This window comes from Pteropus medius, unplaced genomic scaffold (assembly GCF_902729225.1).
Source record: "Pteropus medius unplaced genomic scaffold, Ma_sr-lr_union100, whole genome shotgun sequence".
Lineage (NCBI taxonomy): Eukaryota > Metazoa > Chordata > Mammalia > Chiroptera > Pteropodidae > Pteropus > Pteropus medius.
Window position 1 is genome coordinate 12,822,132 of NW_024349803.1, and position 15,133 is coordinate 12,837,264.

The 15,133-nt window shown below is 42.4% G+C and overlaps 1 pseudogene; it reads left to right on the plus strand.

The window, feature by feature from the left end:
- Positions 1 to 1,530: 1,530 nt before the first annotated feature.
- LOC120581922 (histone H3.3A-like) lies at positions 1,531 to 7,934 on the plus strand (annotated as a pseudogene).
- The last annotated feature ends 7,199 nt before the right edge of the window (positions 7,935 to 15,133 follow it).

Here is a 15,133-nt window from a genome sequence, read left to right on the forward strand (position 1 = left end):
GTTTTACAATTTGAGTCAATCCAAATAAGGTCCCACACAAACTTGATATAGATAGCTATGTGTCTTTTATCTATAGACCCCCATTATTTTTTTCCCCTATTGCAATTTATTTTTGAAAAAATTGGTGGTTCTGAATTGTTTCTCACAGGGAAGAAGCAAGATAGCTTCCTAGGTTGGGTTGCGTTCTTCCATTAGGAGGCGGCACATACTGCCTGGCTGAGATATTGGATGCACTTTGAAGATATCCCCTTTAGGTCCCAGGTAGTGAGGAAAACAGAGAAGTCAAGGATGACTCCAAGGTTTGGGCCTGAGCAATTGGAAGGATGGAGTCGCCAGCAGACAGCTGGGTATGTGGATCCGAAGCTCAGAAGAATGTCGCATTTCATTTATTGAAAACATTTAAGCTGGGTACTGGAAATACAGGGGTAGGCAAGACAAAGAGTCCCTGGAGCTTCTTGTGAGGATCGCAAAAACTAAATAATTACATCTGCAATTAGTGAGGTGAAGAACAATCTGGTGCTATGAGGACATCTAATGAGACCTAGTCTGGAAGTTCAAGGAAAGTTATCTCAAGAAAATAACTTTTGAATTGATTTCCGAAAGATGAATAACTTTGAAAGGGGAGAGAGTTTCCAGGTTAGAGACAATAGCATGTACAAAAGTGCTTCTAGAAGGAACACAGTGCTTTGGAAAGCCAATGGTGGCCAGAGTGCAAGAGAGATGGATCTGAGATGAGACTGAAAGACAGGAACCATACTTTGCAGGGCCTACCAGGTCATGCTAAGGATTTGAACTTTATACTAAGAGCGATAGAAAGCCAGTTAATTGTTTAAAGCAGACCGGGACATGGAGAGGTATTTTAATCAGTCTCGTATTGTGAAAAAGTCACTGGCTGAAATGTAGAGAATGACTTGGAGGATGGTGGCAGGCAGAGGTAGAGCAGTTAGGAAGCGATTGCAGTGGTACAGGCTGGAGACAATAGTGGCTTGGATTATATATTGGCAGTGAAGATGGAGAGGTGTGTAGGGGCGGGGGGAGATCTGAGAGCTATTTAGGAGATGAAGTCAAAAGGACTTGATGTTGGATTGATATGGGAAGGGATGGCTAGGGCAGGGTTTCAGAAGTATTGAAACTGAGAAAGTAAGATGTCCCCATTGAAGCTTGTATATAAAGAAGACAGAATCTTGGAAAACACCAATAGTTGAAAGATGAGTTAAACACATATAAGAGGCTGAGGCAGAGAGGCCCAGAGAAGTAGAAGGAAAACTCGGGAAGTGGCAGCTAGGAAGCCACAGATGGAGAACCTCTCGGAAAGGAGAGAATGATAAATTGTATCAAGTGAAAAAAGCCAAGTAAGGAAAGTCTGGAAAGTGCCCTTTTGCACTCAACGACTACAAAGTCTGGCAGTGGTGTGCTGGTAAAAAAAAAAAAGTTGACAAGCTCTTTGGAGAGAGGGGAAAGCCTGATTTATACTGTTTGCCAACTTCTGTGGTGTAAAACTTCTGCCATGTATAATTTTAAATGACCAAGATGATGTCATTGAATGTGGACCCAGGAAGAGAAGCATCCAATCAGCTCATGGGAGCTGGTATGAGCCTGCTCTAGTGACTCAACCGGTGGTCTTGGCAAAAGTACTTCCGGTCTAGGTGGTGCAGGTGGAAACTGAGGAGCAGATACACACACCGTGGAGGTGGAGACAGTGAGGATTCTTGTTGCTAGAAGCTCAGTTACGAAGGGGAGCAGAAAGCCAGAGAAAGGTAGCTGTTAAGTGGAACCTATGTTTTAGAGACCAGGATTCCACTGTGGGTGGGGGAGGGACAAAGAATGAAGAGGCAAAGGAGTCGAGGGTATTGATGAGAGATTGGTTATAGCTAAGAACTCTGGAGCCTGGTAATTTACGGAAGTACAGAGCTCAGTGTCTGGTAGACCGACATAAACAGAGGGGTCAGGAATGAGGTGTCTCATCTCGATAAAGGCTAAAGAACCTATGTTCTTGAAAGCTCTTTCACAACTGTTTTCATATTTCTCCCTCACAATAGTCCTGTTGTGGTAGCAGTGACGATTGTCTTCCTTCGAAAACTGTGGACATGAGACCTAAGCAAGTTAGGGGGCTTCCCCAGGCTCAGACACAGGACCAGTACCTTTTGTTTTTCAGGACACTGTTTTCACCACCAACAACTGACTCCACATTAAGGTATTTTTGAAAGACAAGGGGCTTGGGACAGGGACAACTCCTGTACTTTTCTCAAAATATTTATTAGCTTGAGACTCTAATACCTGCAGAGTACTAGGTCATTCATATTTCTGTTTAGGGTGTATCTTACATGGCATTAGAATTGCCAGGCACTGTTCTAAGCAGCTAATGCATATTAACTCATTTAGCCCTGCGGAGTAGACATTATCATTGCTGTAAGTGTTTAGTGTGGTTATCTTCCACTGCACAGTCCCACAAAACTTCGTGGCTTAGACACAACCGTTTATTATTATTTCACACGGTACTGTGATTTGACTGGCACGAGCTGAGCAGGCCTCTCACGCAGTTGCCGTCAGATGGGGGTGGGGCCAGCATCATCTAAAGGATTAACCACTCTGGGCATCAAAGCAGTCACAGCCCAGTCTAGATTCAAGAGGGCGGAGGAATGGACTATACTTCTCAGTGGGGGAGTGGCAGGCACATACAGTGGGAGGAGGAATGGATGCGAGGTGTCTTGAGACAAGCTGCTGCAAGAGATGATTCCCAATGAAAAAACTAAGGCACAGAGAATTTAAATAATTTACTCAAGGCCATACAGCTGGTTATATGGGGAAACACAGTTAATCCCAGACAGCTGAGTTCCAGAGCCTGCTAGGAGAGGCAAGAGGGACTGGAGCCCAGTGGCATAGCACAACCTCTCATAGCAAAGCTGTGGTGGTTAAGGACACAGCGTTATTCATAGTAGAACCAGAGAGCTCCTGGGCTTATCTATCAGGGATTTGGGGGAGAGGAAGAAATTCTGAAAACACTATGAATAGAAAGAAATGTTGAGGGTAGAAATTGGGACAAAGTTCAAGGACTGTCTAAACAAAGCTCTTTTTATGTTGGGGGTGAAAATATGGTCTTGCTTGGCCTAAGGCAAGCAAGATGTCAGACTTTTGCTTATCTATCCAATCAGGAAAGGACAGAAATTGTGTGTGTGTGTGTGTGTGTGTGTGTGTGTGTGTGTGTGTGTGTGTGGTTTTTCCTTATAAGTAATTAAAACTTGAACCTTTCAGTCAGCTACTCAAATGGTCAGAGATGGGGAGAGTTTATGGCCGAGACCAGAAGGTTAGGATCTGAGGCATGGAGCAGCCTCAGAAAGGATATTCAAGCTCCTTTAGTGCCCCCTGCTGTATAATGTCATAGCCCTGAAAGTCTGGGTCATTGCTTAGTTTATACACATCCTGGCCCCTCTAATGGGAGGACAAGGAAATGACATCTCTATTTCAACAAGGTTACTCACTTCATATGAGCCATGAAATATCACCAGAGAGAAACTGATTCATTTCCAAGGGGCCAGTTTCCCTCTCAAACTCTGACAACCAAGATAGTGTGTGGCTTAGGTCCTGTTCATTTCTAGCTTCTCAGTTTTACTGGGCCAGAAGTCCGGATTCCACACATTGACTTAGACATGTCCAACTCTGGTGTAAATGTGGTGACGGGGAAGAAGGGCAGGCATTTCCCAAGTGATGTCTGATGTTTCTCTTCCTAAAGACCAAAGGGAAAAATTCGGGGCCACTATATTTGTCATCTCTCGTAATAATGGGAACCAGCCCCCTCTGCTATTACTCATGCTGAATATGACAACATTGCAGCCACTGAGAACCCCTCACTTCTCAGTATCATTCTTACACGCAAGCCAGAAGGCCCCGCCCTCATCCAGATGTCCCCCACTTCGCGGGGCAAAAAGTCTGCAGGGACCACAGGGATGTGCTTACCCAGGTCCTCCAGACCACACTCTGAGGACCCAGAACCCGAGAATTCCCCTGCCCACTTCCAGGGCCGGCTCAGGCTTCTTCCCCGCCAGTCACTCCTAGGCCCCAGAGACAGGCAAGGAGCCGCTGTTTGCGAGGGATGTGGACAGAGTCTGTGATGTAGTTTCAAGGTTTATAACTGCGTGAAGGTGACCCTCAGCAGTATAGGAAGGGCAGAATTGGGCATAGGAAGGGATGAGAGCAAGACCTGGGCCCAGCCCTTCTCATAAGTCTTCTCTCAGCAAAGAAGACTGGGTATTTCAAACTCAAATCTGGCTCCCAGATTATGAAGGTGTGTTTGTGAAGAGAAGAGAATAGAGCATATTTAATTAAGGGCTTGTTAGCTTTATTTATAACTTTTATATATTTAGACACATGATATATCGGCCTCCATCTATGTGCTTGCCTTTGATCCTGCAAATGTTTTGGGATGCGGGGGCAGGTCTGTCACTACTCCCCCAAATGCCCAACTTTTCATCACACTATGTTTGTGTACAAGCTCCTGGCTATGTTGACATGTCCCTTCCCACCCCCACCCCACTCCTACTCAGTACTAGTTCAAAAGCCCCTTCGAAAGCTGCTTTCCTGCAGTGTTGTAGGAGATAGCTCCTCAGACGCTGGCCTCTGTTTGTCCCACCACAGCTCTCCGGGATAATCCACTTCGCTTCCACCATGGCTGTCAGACAGCTTCTGCAGGCCAAGTCCAGGCCGACTTGCTTAGCTCTGTTTCCAGTATCAGCACTGCGCTCTCAAACATGAGTCATCTACTAAGAGCACCGATTCTCCATGCTAGGGTGACCAACCAACCAGTGAGTCTAGGACAGAGGGGGCAAATGTGGGACTTTCAATGCTAAACAGAGACAGTCTTGAGAAAACTGGGGTAATCGATCCCCTTAATGGGGAAGAGCCTCTTCAGAAAGGGACAGCAGCCAGGACAAAAGAAGAATAAAGTAGCCAATATAAGTTCGAAACAACTAATGGGACTGCTGACTTTCTACTACCCACTCCTGAGCGGTGAGGAAACATTTAGGCCACACAGAAATCTGTCTGGGCCATGCGAGTCAGGTCTGGGAGAATGGAGGGGACAAGCAGGGGACCCAATCTTCAGACTCTTACTAAAACCCTTTAATTATTTCACAAAGAGTCCGTCTATTCTCATTTCTCTGAAGACCCTCCTGGGGAACCAAGCTCATCATTCAACTTCCAGCTGCCCACATAAAGCACTTTATAAAGTCCACTCTAAGAATAAGTGATGGACTGTCTGAATCTCCCCCGCCCCTCCACCACCACCACCTTCATCCCTGCCCTGGTCTAACCTGCTAAGCGTGGCGGATAGCTGTGGGTTTTCCTGCCGAGCCCTTTTCTATTTTTATGGTGAAAGTACCTGAAGTTTCCTTTAGAAACCACCCCTTGCTCCTGTGTTTCTCAGCCCTAACTCAGACCATATGGATCAGGTCGGGATGGTTGGGTGGATGAGAAATAAGGGACTTGGTTTCTAGTACCCGGTATTTCTTTATCTCAACACAAGAACAAGGAAACTGAGTCAGGATCTTCTCAATCACCATAGACAGAAGAGTTTAAGCAAATTTGGATCCAAGGGCTCAAGCAAAATGATATTCTATCTCTCCCTCTTGCTCGCTCTCTTTCTAAGTCTCCCTCTTCTCTCTTTTCTACTGTTCTTTGTGTTGGCTTCGGTCTCAGGCTGGTTCTCTCCAATGGATGGCAAAGATGTCCATGCTGAAGGGAATAAAGCCCTCCCCCACAAAACAAGTCTTCAAAGAGAGCAAGAACACTTCTAGTAATAACCTCATCTAAACCTCGGAGTCTGGATTTAAACCCAGGACATGAAACATCATCGGTGAAACTCACAATCTTTATTAATATAGATTGTGCACCTCCTTCTAGGATGCCTTGAAGAAAAATCAATCAAAATGACCACAAAAGACACTGCATTCAGCTGAAATTAACTGAGCCACGCACTGTGCCAGATGCTTTAATCTTTATTCCTCAAAAGAACCTGGAAAGAAGATATTGTCATCATTTAATAGATGTAGAAAAGCCTAAGTCCAAGGACTTCCCCACTCAAGAGATGAGCATTCGTGTAGGAAATGAGAACCCAGTTACTGGCAGTTGTTCAGCGTCGGGCATCAACTTGCTGGTGTTCGGACTACACCCTTTTCTGTTTCACTTCTCCCTTCACTGGGCCTTCACATCTCACCACCTTTGGCTGATCATTCAATGCATTTTATAGGTGAAAGCAAACACATTAAAGCAGGGGACACCAGTGATGTGATCTTCACATTTATGAAGATCTTTCTACTCCAACTTACAAGAATTCTCATGATTAAGGGAATAACTGCTCTGTACTTAATAAAAGTGGAAAGCAGGCTAATGTATTTGTATGTGCTTAACGTATTATGTATGTAGTAAGGAGCTAACGCATGTATGTACAGGTTAAAATTAATTATTTTTTCAAATGGTACAAAAGGATACACACAGAAAAATAAGTTTCCCTCTCATTCTGTCCACGGATTTCTCCCTAGAGGCCTGAACTCTTGCAGATCTTGGGTATCGTTCTGCAGATATCCTAAATGCATATCCAAGTATATGTGTATCTATGAACATATATTTTTATTTCCTTTTTCTGTTTTTTACACAAATGAGAGCACATTACACATAGCATTCAACACTTGGTTGAGTTTATTGAACAATATATCATGGAGAACCTTCCAGGGTTGGTCATATGGTTCTTTCTTTTTTTTTTTAATTCCTACGAAGTACTCCATTATATGAATTTCTAAGCAGTTTCCTACTGATAGACTTTCAAGTTGTTTCCAATCTTTTCTTTATTCATGCATTTTAGACAGATTTTTGTAAAGATGGAAACAAACAGGAAAAGGTTTTGCTTAACGCTCATTTATCCAGGAAATCCAATGAATGGAAGCCCTACTCTGTTCGAGGGTTCCGGGTAGTTTGGATCAATGTAATTCAAATCGATGAAAATTTGAAGCCAGAAGCAGAAACCTCTCTCTCCACATCACCTCATCTCTGTGTCCCCCTTGTGTCGCCTTTATTCAGCTCTCTTTGTGCTGACCAGCCTTTTCCGCAGTGGAAGATGCTGGCCAGCCCTACAGGACCTCACAAGAAAGTGTCCATTGGAAACTGAGTGTCATCCCTGTGTCCTAATTGCCAATTTCTGAAAAAGGATATCTGCTTCTCACCAGCCCCCAATTCTAAATGAGTGTATTGGGTCCCCCTTGGTCGGTTTAATCCTGATCCAGTAAGCTCTGGTTAAAGTGACAGAGCCTAGAAGCTTCCCTGTCTGCCTGCTTCCCCGGACCGGAGACCCGCTTGCTGTCAGCCCGGGCCGGGCGGGGCCCCGGCGGTGCGGGGAGGGGTCCCTCAGCCCCTCCGGCTTGGCTCACAAATTTTCTGGCCCCGAAATGGAGGTAAGTAAGGAGGTCTCTATACCGTGGCTCGTACAAAGCAGACAACCGGCAAATCGACCGAGCACCGAGGAAGCAGCGGGCTACAAAAGCCGCTCGCAAGCGTGCGCCCTCTCCTGGAGGGATGAAGAAACCTCATCGTTCCAGGCCTGGTACTGCGGCACTTCGTGAAATTAGACGTTATCAAAAGTCCACTGAAATTCTGATTCGCAAACTTCCCTTCTAGTGTCTGGTGCGAGAAATTGCGCAGGACTTCAAAGGAGATCTGCGCTTCCAGAGTGCAGCTGTTGGTGCTTTGCAGGAGGCAACTGGAGCCTATCTGGATGGCCTTTTTGAAGACACCAACCTGTGTGCTATCCGTGCCAAACGTGTAGCAGTTATGCCGAAAGGCATCCAGCTAGCATGCCACATACGTGGAGAACGTGCTTAAGAATCCACTATGATGGGAAACATTCCATTCTTTAAAAAAAAAAAAAAAAACTCTTCTTCCTGTAATTGATAGTTCTGAATGTTAGATATTTTTTCCCCCCATGGGATCAAAAGGTACTTAAGTAAAGGATTGCAAGTGGAAAAATAGGGGACAGAAATCAGGTCTTGGCAGTTTTTCCATTTTCATTTGTGTGTGAATTTTTAATATAAATGAGGAGACAGAAAGCATTCATGAAAGTCAGAATGTTTCAGTGAACAAGTTTCAGCAGTTCAACTTTATAACAATTATAAATAAACTTGTTAAGTTTTTCTGGACAAAAAATAAATAAGTATATACACACATACATACATACACACATACATACACACATACATACACACACACATACACACATACATACACACATACACACACATACATACATACCACATACATACATACATACACACATACATACATACATAAAGTGACAGAGCCTATTAGAAGATGGCTGCAGAGGCCGGACCCTGAGGGCAAACTGAGACGATCAGAGAAGGTGGAGTGGGCTGGAAAAGGCCCTCAAGTGCCCACCACATGGTCCCCCTAAGACAAGAGCTTCTTAGTAACTCTGCATCAGCGTGATCCTTGAGACCTGTCATGAGGGTTTCCACTTTGCCGTCCAGCTTACTAGCCCAGAGTCTCCCATTTTACAGATGTTCTAGACAGTTATAGAAAGGTCTGCCTGGCTGAGCGGTGGCCCCAGGCCTTGTCCAGCATCAGCGTTTCACATGTTTGTGCATGAGATGACACGTGGCAATGTGAAGTGTGTGATTTGGGTAGGCATGTGTAAAGGATGCCTCATCCCCTGACCCACACCCATAAAAAAGTAAACTTATTTTGACAGTGTTTCACCTCACTTTGTCAAATTACAAACATGTTATTCTTAAGAAATTTTATAAACTTAAATATGTGAAATTTGTTTTGAATATATTATTTTGAGAAAAGCATTTTTTTTTTTTTAAAGAAAACATGTTTACGTCTGGAAAATGAGTAAGGTAAACAGTCGTCTGCATTTGAGAGAAAGCTGGTAGAGATGAGGATAGGATCTATGCTTAAACTCCTGACTGCTGTAACCTCCAATCCCCTAGTAAAAGTTTTAGCATGAAGGCCCAGTCTGCCCTCCCCTCGCTGAGCATCAATCCTGGGGAGTCTCTAAGAAGGATGGACCAATGAACTACACCTACAGACCTGGAGGGGAATTCCAACCTTTGTGTGGACCAGAGAGGAAAATCTCGCCAGTAGAGGTCACTGACACTCCAGCTGGGACTCAGCGGCAGCTGAGCACATCCCAGTAAGGTTGTGCCTGCCCCTTTCCAGCCCCTCTCCGTTAACTTGCTTCCAGCCTAGTTTATGGAAGGAAATAAATGTCCATATTGTACTAATCAGGTGTATGCATGCTATCAGTAGTTTTTCTCAGTAGTGCTTTACCTTTTGATATCTCAAATCTGAGTGTTTTTAGTTTAACATTAAATTAATACTCAGAATAAAACAGACAATAACTTAAGGTTCTGCTTCAACCTTGGATTATAACTGGCTTAGCCCATTCCATAAACTAGTTACACTTACTTCTTGCTTGAATTACTGGGAGTTGACCCCCTCTCTCTCTCACACACACACACACACACACACACACACACACATACACACACGTGCATACGTGCACAGGAAGTAACATGCAAAGACCCCAGTATAATAAGGACGGGTGCCATGGTACGGCATGGAATGGTACAACCCAGTGAGAGGGGTGAATAAAGAAGGTACCCGCGGACTGCCTGCAAAGAATGAGAAGCATCTATGAGCCACCTGTGGGCCAGGAGCTAGCCATGGACAACAGCTGCATACAATAGATCGACTTGCCAGCATTTTCTAGTGGCCACCAATAGAACAAAGAGATGCCACCAAGGGTCATCCACCCATGAAGAGGAAGAAACTGCATTTGTAAGATGGGGGAGGGAGTACTAGGACACCTAAAAACCATTGGATTGCAACGTGACAGCACTCGCCTCTTATAGTGGCCAGAGCTAAGAGGCTGCCATTCTCAGAGGCCAGGTGAGAATACCAACTTCACGAGCAATTAGGATATGCAACCTGATCCCCCCGCCAGGCAGTCAGGTAACTGCACCTCACAGCCACAGGGCAACAGATGTATGATGGTCCTATGAAACCAGGAAGAGCTACAGAGGCACAGTAGCAACAGGAAGCCTCATGGGAAGTGACGAAAGTTGTCCATTTATCTGGGAAGAGCGCTGAGGAAGAAGCATGTGACCTAGGCCTAAGCCAATCAAACCATTGCATTTCCAGTCACAGTAATTTGCTCAGCAATGTGCACGTGACCCACTCAGAGCCAGTAAGACTTAATGATTGCTGGGAATGCTATAAAAAAGAGGTGTGTTTCTCTCCTGACTGGACTTGGAGCTGAGAAGATAGAGTTTGGAGATACTGCCTCCTCTTGTCAACGTGAGGGAACACCTGGAGCTGAGTGGGGCCACCTTCGAGTTCCTGAGATTATGACTAACACCATGCAAGAAACTCAAAGTAGGGGAAATTGAGTCCTGATGACATTGCTTGAGGCCTGAATCCAGCCATATCTGAAGTTAATTCTACTCCTGGGTTGTTAACTCTGTCTATATCTACTCTCACAGTCCGAAGATGGCCAAAGCTAGTCCAAGCATCAGGCCCTCACACAAGTCCAATAGCAAGAAGAAAGGGCAACATGGCAGAATTTTCTCAAAGACCCTTGGCAATCTACGATTTAAACTAATCCTTAGCAAGGAGGAAAGAGATGGCCACAGGAAAGGTTATCACTTCTGACTGAGCTCGCAGTCACCAAATAACTACAAAATTAGGGAACTTTGAGCATGAAAGAAGACGTGAATTATGAGTGAGCAATCGACATGTTCGCCATAGCATTGGCTGTCACTGGCAATCATCCGGGCCAATCCCAATTCAACTAAATAAATTATTTTTAACTTTAAATAATCCATCGCCACAGTAAAATTGGATGACAGCCATTGACCAGGCAACCAAGGGCTCTGTGCAAATAGCTCTGGTGGCTTTTGGAGGCCCTTTGTGACAATGAGGGCCTTCTTGCTCTGTTTACCACAGATTCTCTCCAGCAAATGCAGAGACTCAATAAGTGTGCTCAGCCTCTTCCTGGGTAAAGGTCACAGATCTAGGAGAAAGCAGCTCATTGTGTGGCCTTGCAGAACAGTCATCATTTGTTCCTTCTCAGTGAAACTCAGCAGTCTGGGAACATAACCCAAAGCCTTTTAACTTCCCTTGCTAGCTCCACCTCAAGAGCACACCCACGTGAGCCTGGATAAATGGCCCTGTGAGGGAGGCATGTAGGGATTGGCAATGACCCTGGGAGGGCAAGAGGTTGAGGGCAAGGGGTGATTTCCCAGGAAGTACCAAAAATGTCACCTAAGAGGCTCATGTACTAACAATTGGCCTTTTATTTCCACCCTTTTTCCACAGTTTTGGAGACAAAACAAAGGCTATCCTAGATGCAGGTAGTGTGTGTGTGTGTGTGTGTGTGTGTGTGTGTGTGTGTGTGTGTGTGTTAGAGAGATCAGTGTCTGTGTATGTATATGAGTAGTAGAGAAGTGGGCAGGGCCAGAGAACCAGAGAATGAATTGTGCCTATTATAATTAACCCACCCTCAGAGATCACCCTGGGTCCACAGAGTGCTACTCTATTTCTTCCTTCTCAGGTTTGGGAGGAGTCCATGGGACCAACTGGGTGAAAGAAGAGGTGTATGCTGTATCATTATCATTGTCGTGTGGTCTCTTGGCCTCTTTTCTACCTTTATCCATGTTTTGTTTCTACTCTCATCCTTTCTCCATGGCTCTGCATATAGCTGTGGTAGTTAACAGACCACTTCCCAGAGAACAGAGTATGTGTACCACCGGAGGCACCCTCGATCATTTCAGGGGCACATAGACAAGCACTTTATAGCTTAAAAATTATTAATTTATTTTACTTTTATTACAAAAACAATTGTAATGAGCATTATAATGTGTAAGATGGCCATGAGAATTTCACTGTTTCTTGAACTCTTCCTCCAGAATTATGTTGAACTCCCCCTAGAGGAAAATAAGACCTAGACAGAAGGAATTTGAATGGCATATTGGAGCATAAAAGCAGTGCTTTCAGTATTTAAAAATCACATCTTCGGGCTCCTAATGCAATGCTTCTCTCTCCACATCATACTTCAATTAAATATATCTATCTCATCTGGAGCACTTTCTATTTTTATATTAACAAAATTCTTGTAAGTTACTCAATGGAAATAGCTACTTCCCAGAGAACAACATAGGGAGCTGGCTAATTTCTGGATTCTACCTTGATTTCTAATTCTACTTTTATCTAAGTCTTTTAACAAATGTCTAAATATTATTTTTTATTCCTTCATCCCAGAAATTACAGGACATCATTGACATTTCAGAGTTTTAGGTAAGAATTTAAAGGTAATAACTATCGATAGCCTGGTTTCAAAGAAAATGTAATTGAAATTAAATTTCAATACCCCGCATAAAAAGCCACATCATATACAAGACTACATAGCTCACGGTTTGTGTAAATCTTTTTTGTAAATTCATCTTTTCTCATTGCAGACGCAATGTAACTGAGACATCTAGTGTCCAGTCCTAAGAAAAACAAATTTCCACTGATTCTGGGTTTAAAGAATTTGCCAAGTTCTGTTTTAGGGTACTCTGAGTAAAACCATGAATCCCAGCCTCACATCTCCCCCAACTCCCACCCTCCTGCCCCCTGCCAATCTTGAAAAACCCATGGTGCTTCCTGGGCTTAATCCTTTCCCAGGTGAAAAGTATCTTCATATTACAGAAGCTCAGGAAATGTTCCCCGCATTTAGTGTTCTTATTATAACAGTGTTGCCATTTACATGGATAAAATCCCTCCCTTCAGTCCCACCTCATCCTCCTCCAACTTTTTAAAGCAATTGTCCCAGATAGAAAATGTGTTTCTTCTTCAATGGCATTTGAGTCTAGGGTCACACCTTGTTTTCTAGATTTCCAGTCACTAAGAATGTCCTCAAGGAGAATGTACATATAAACTCAAGGTATTTAAGCTGTTTTCTATACACATAAAATATGTATTCCATAATATATATTCTGTCTACATACAACATTAAAGACATTTGTGTTTCAAAAAACATCATTAAGAAAATGAAAAGACAACCCTCAGAATGATAGAAAATCTTTGAAAATCATGTATTTGATAAAGGACTTTTATCCAGAATACATAAAGTACAATTACAACTCAATAATAGAAAGACAAATATACTAACCCAAATTAAAAATGGACAGAGGACCTAAATAAACATTTTTCCAAAAAAAAAAATATAAAAATGGCTAATAAGCATATAAAAAGATGCTCAGTGCCACTAATCATGAGTGAAATGCAAATCAAAAGCACAATAAGATACCACTTCAGACCCAGTAGAGTTGCTATAATCAAAAAGACAGATAATAACAAATGTTGGTGAGGATGTAGAGAAAAAGGAACCCCTGAGCACTGTTGCTGGCAATGTAAAATGGTGCAACCTCTTTGGAAACAGTATGGCAGCTCCACAAAAGATTAAACATAGAGTTGCAATATGACCCAGCAATTCCACTCCCAGCTATATATCCAAGAGAAATGAAAGTACATGTTGCCACACAGACTTGTACACAAGTGTTTATAACGTTGTTATTCATAATAGCCAAAAAGTATAGACAACCCAAATGCCCATCAGTTGATGAAAGGATAAATAAAATGTGGTATATCCATACTGTAGAATATTATTCAGCCATAAGAAGGATGAAATACTAACATATGCTACAACTTGAATGAACCTTGAAAACATTATGCTAAGTAGAAGAATCCAGACACAGTGGATCACATATTGCATGATTCCATTTATATAAAATGCCCAGAGCAGACGAATCTATAAAGACAGAATGTACATATAAACTCAAGAAAGTAGATTAGTGATACCTAGGGCTGGTTTGAGGAAAATGGAGAGTGACTCCAAATGGGTACCGAGTTTCTTTTTGGAGTAAGGAAAATATTATAAAATTGATTGTGGTGATAGTTGTGGAACTCTGTAAAAACCACTGAATTATACACTTTAAATGAATGATTTGTATGATATATGAATTATATCTCAATCAAGTTGTTACTAAAGAGTAAATCATAAGTAGCAACATTGTAAATAATCAGCAAAATGATTTTTTAAATGCACTGTAATCCATGCCCTAAACATCTTTATAACTTCCATTTCTACCCATCTTGCAAAAGCTCAGGCAACCTCCTTGGATGTCTCTAAAAAGAAATTTATAAAGCTCACTGCTGAAGGTAATCCTAAGCCAAGGCCCTTCCAGATGAAAATAAATCTCATTTATTCGAAAAAGAAGAAACCAAATTTTCTACTGGGGGTGGCGGGGAGGCTCAGAAATAAATCAACCAATCAAATTAAGTAGAAAAGGAACCTGGGGAAGGAGGATAAATATAAATTTATCTGTAGCCTTGGCTACGCCATGTTAACTTCTCTGAACCCAATTCCTGCCTTATTAATAAGAATGATAACCCTGCACACGGATTTCACACCAGGTTGCCGTAGAGCTGTTGTAAAGGATTGTCCGCCAATAATGATGATATGCTGTCCCAGTTTATCAAGTTTCCCATGATGTGGAGCTTTCAGTTTTAAAACTGAAATAGTCCAGAAAAAAACTGAATGAGTTGGTTATCCAACTACCAATTGAGTTTTTAACGTCCAAGGTAGACTTTGGAGCATGGAAAGATATACATTAATACATGTCTGAATCAATATTCAGTTCATTTAAATTTTAAAATATAAGCTCGAAGTCAACCTATAAATGTATTTATGTTATTCGTGTGTGTGTTCAAAGGTATATGTAAAAGCATATTATGTATAAAACAATAATAATCACTTTCTCTCATCCTTGAACTAATGTTCCATTAACCTGTAAATTTAAAAGATTATATTCTCCTAAACAAATAACTCTTTATATAATGCGACTTAACTAAATTCCCTTAAACATTTTAAACAACATTTACAAATTTAATTTTGGGTCCTCTCAAGCATTTAAGTTGTCTCACAGAATAGTTACAAATTGAACAAACAAAGCTTATTAAATTCATCAAAAAGTAATAAAGATATTAAATAAAAATTGTAGATGTACTAAATCAAATTCACTTAAAC